The sequence below is a fragment of the Sebastes umbrosus genome, chromosome 20 (assembly GCF_015220745.1).
Source record: "Sebastes umbrosus isolate fSebUmb1 chromosome 20, fSebUmb1.pri, whole genome shotgun sequence".
Classification (NCBI taxonomy): Eukaryota; Metazoa; Chordata; class Actinopteri; order Perciformes; family Sebastidae; genus Sebastes; species Sebastes umbrosus.
In genome coordinates, this window is record NC_051288.1 from 18683226 (window position 1) to 18687596 (window position 4371).

The 4371-nt window shown below is 43.0% G+C and overlaps 1 long non-coding RNA gene across 1 annotated transcript; it reads left to right on the forward strand.

The window, feature by feature from the left end:
* Positions 1–1560: 1560 nt before the first annotated feature.
* Positions 1561–3622, forward strand: LOC119479061. Its single transcript, XR_005204598.1, has 3 exons — positions 1561–1704; positions 2871–2872; positions 3611–3622. It is a non-coding gene; the product is annotated as an uncharacterized LOC119479061 (long non-coding RNA).
* The last annotated feature ends 749 nt before the right edge of the window (positions 3623–4371 follow it).

Below are 4371 nucleotides of genomic sequence, written 5' to 3' on the forward strand. Positions count from 1 at the left end.
ATGTGGGATTCATGGTGTAATTAAAACGGGATCAAAAAAAAAATTGTTGCTCGCCGTTGACCCTTCGAGGTCCCATGGTGGTCCACCGGAAAGGGGCGGGACTTCGCCTCTCTATTCGCATCACAACCAATGAAAGACTGACGTGCTACACCAGGTAAACAAACTTGCTTTTTGCAGACATTAAGCGCGTGTCATTTAGAGAAAATGGCTCCATACCATTTTCTTTAATCTCTTCTCTGTAAATTACTACTCACAGCCTGTGAATTACTTTCTTTTTTTCCACCCACCCCGCAGAGGAGTCGCATCAGCTATCATTTTGGGAGCAACGAGCAAGCTAATGAAACCTCTCAGCATTAACAAATAGGCCCACTGAAGACTGTTCTATTTGCATCAGGTCATTGTTTGATCCATAAAAGAAAGAGGGGGAAAAAAAGATGAAGGCGCAGGAAAGAAAAAAGAAAAGTCTCCGTTTCCTATTGAAGACAGCACTCTTGGCAAAAGAGTAAACAATGCAGCGCCTGCATATACAGCTTGGAGACTTCATGGAGCCATCGCCATGGCAACCCCATTTTCTAGTCATATCTTTAATGAAAAGGTAATGAGAGAAACATAACAGTCCCAACTTCATTACCGGAGTAAGATTCAGCAATAAAAACTAAATCAGAGCGTCTGTCATTTGAAGGAGCAGCAGCAGCGGCAGCAGCAGCAGGTCGGCTGTATACAGCCGTTACAAAAACAGACCTCGGTCATTGAGCACAAGGAGACATATGGCTGGTCAGCTGCTGATCAGATGACGGGCGTCTCATCTGAGAGTTTATCATGTCTCATTTACTCACGTTATATTCAAAAAATCTTAGCTTTTCAAGATTTAATTTTCTGCATATTCTGTATTTTTGTGTTTTTCCGTACTTCTGTCACGTTGTTTCTGTACGTGTTTTACTTAGTTTACATACTTATTTTAAGCCCAACCATGATGTTTTTCCTAAACCTGCCTATGTGCTTTTGTTGCATAAACATAACTGCGGATGTTACCGTAAAAATGAAACACAAAAAAGTGGTGTACAAATGACACGAAAAGGCTAAAATGTGTTCTCGTGACGTGGAATGTCCTTGTAATGTCGTGCTCTTTATACGCCTTCCCGTGAGATCGGGTTGATTTTACAGATTCAGATTTCATGTATAGAAACCATTTGATCAGTTTAGGAAATATGATGCATTGTAATAGATTAAACTGGTCAATATAAAATAGTTACAGGTCCACCCTGACCAGCTACAACATTAAAATGCTGCAAGCATGTTAATTTATCAGTATTAACAATCCAATAACAATCAAATAGTACGAACACTGGTCTTTTTTGACCCACACATCCACCCTGACCTCCTCTCTATGTCGGCTTTGTCGCTCTTATATTTCACGATTACGTGGATTACATATTTTTGATTTTGTGGGATATATACAAATTACAGTGCTTTAGGCTACTTTTTGTAGGTAGGTATAGCTACGCATTGTGTCTGACAACAGCCTGAACACTGACATATTATGTATATACTAGGGATACCAGTATCGGGTATGATACTGTGCTCATGTATTCGTACTCGTACTTGCAAAACGGCACCGCTACCACTTTACAACAGCGTGACGTTAACCTCTCATCACCATCTTTCGGGTCCTATCGCACGCGCTCAAGCTCCACCTCCCCGACGGTGCAGGAGAGATGGGCCGGTGGTGCGCCCGACCCTGCGGGGCCGGGATCTGTCGCTCACACCCTCCAGCTGGCGAGGGTCTTTTGGCACAGAGAAGTACTCGTATCTGTACTCGGTATCGGCGAGTACCCAAATGTAAGTACTTGTACTTGTACTCGGTCTGAAAAGAAGTGGTATCGGTGCATTCCTAGTATATACATAATATATCTTTTAAGTTGAAGTGGCAAACTTGTTAGCAAACAGCGTATTTTCACATCCAGCAGATACGGAGCATTGATTTGGAGTCGTGTTTCTGGCCACCTGATGAATGTTAGTCCAATATGCACTCTCCTTATTTAGCTCTATTTTGCTCTCCACCAACTGCTGAAGGCAATATCTGGCTCATTAGCTGCTGATTGTTCCACTATATTCACTGGCTAGTCATTGGAGCTTGTTGGCTGAAAACGTGACTGCTCCTGCTGTAAAATGACGCAACCAAAAACAGTAAAGTTACGGCTGTAAAATCAAAACAATGAGCTAAAAGATGCCGAAACGCTCCGTAGAGCTGAGGGAGAACTGCTGCTGATAACTGACTTCCTCTCCACAACTAAGCTTTTTTCACATTACACATAGTCATACATCGATCGATGCAGCTTGAAGTAAAGGATCTGACGACCTCTTCCATTGCTGTACAATATATAAGTAGTGTTAAGCCTGTAAGTTTGAATAAAAATGAATTGCAGGAACATTCATTTCTATAGACTGAGAGGATTAAAAGGTGAACAAACACACTTCAAGTCTAATAGTCCAGATCTTATTTCTTTCTCCATGAATACAGCGTTCATCAAATGCACGGCTGCTATGCAACAGCTAAAGATGTGCTTTTTTTCCTCCGGGCGCTGTGTGTTAGCTCTCTTCACCGTCCCATTACATACATATTTGACAAAGATGATATTACATACATGAGCGGAGGGGGGGAATTCAAATGATCGAATCCTCGCGGGCAGTCTTTACATTTTTACAGCAGGGCTGGGGATTACCTCTTTTGCATTTTACACATGGAAGAGAATCCTACATTCCTCGTGTTTGTTTAATTGGATGTGACCTCTGGCGGGGAGGGTCACCCTCCAGAATACGAGATGTGGCCCTGCAAGGTAAACACGCGTCACGCTTGAATCTCACTGCAGCGGTTTACCTCGTCGTCCTCTCCTCATTATCACAGTAACCTTGTGATCTGGCCAATTTGCCCGTCGTAATGATGCATGATATTCTGAGAGTCATTTTAATCTGGAGATCCAGCTGCCAGGTATCAAAGTAGACTTTGGCTGCCTTCAGCGGTGCACCCAAGCCACACAAAGTCCTCCACTAGCCAGCCTCTCTCACCTCCTCCCCCCACAGCCCTCAGACATTTTCCATGCATAATTAGTTAGAGTCCACCGAGAATAGCAGAGATGTTTTTAAGATGAGGATTTTTTTTTTTTTTAAAGCAGCGTAGCTTAATGTTGTATTATTGTTTCTACGAGAAGGGAGCCCAGACTAATCTCTGGCATAAGATCACCCAGATTTTGGCATTTTGTCCAGCGGTGTTCAGATTTATTCTTACTCTGCTGCAATTTAATCTCTCTTTGAGTACAAGCAAACAGGCTGAGAGGCTCAATGTTGTGATATCGGAGTCAGTTGGATGATAAGTCGTGGCCAAAATAAAACGAACGCCCTGGGCTGCATCCCAGATCTGCTACGAATACATTCGAGGATAATTGGAGCAACTGGACTAACTGTGTTTACAAAAAGCGCATTAACGCCAAAGCCGAGACAAGTCCAGGAAGGAAAGAATGTACGGAGCGGCAGAGCTGTATGAATACATCCTTTCCTCATTGTCCTCTCTCAGACAGGAGGATCATTACTGGCTGGACACACGCTCTGGCAGCACCAGCCCTCATTATTATGCAGCGGTCGACACAGGTTTAACAAAGAGAAATTTGTCTAGCATTTGTTTATCTGGAAGAGCAGAGTCTGGCACCGCGACGCTGGCAGCGGCAGCAGCGGGCCAAGGTGGATAGACACTCAAGTAAGTTGGCGGTCGCTCACAACCCCTTCCCCCACCCTCCGTCCCCTCTCTACCGCCATCACCCTCTCACGCTCCCCACAGGTGCACCGCTTTTTCTACCTCGCACATCAAAGAGACGGCGGCGGAGTGAGAGACTCGAGTGCAGGGTGGCGCATAGTTTCATCTTCAATTGTATCCTGCATTCAAAAGAAGACACAGTTTCATTCATTTCTAGTATATACATATTTTTTTTTATTCGTGGGTGAAGTATTTGGATTTTGAAGGCCCAGAACAAGGTTGATTGCATTACCGTAGAAAACAGATTCAGTTTATCGTTCCAAAATAACACTTTAAGAGAAAAATCCTCTTCTGTTATTGTTGATTCGTGACCTGAACAACTGTGTTATTCAATGTCATGATCTGTTAGTGCGAGACGCCCATGGTCAGGGCAGCATGATTATGGGCAAAATGATAATCAGGATTTATTTAGCACGATTATTCATAGATTTTTTTATTGCACTTTCACATTTAAATAAATAGTTTCACTTCCATATTGTGCTACATTCATTCACTGGTCCTCATTCACAGAACATCTCCTAGAAGCAAAAAAAAAATATTACCCAAAATTAAATCAACAGAGC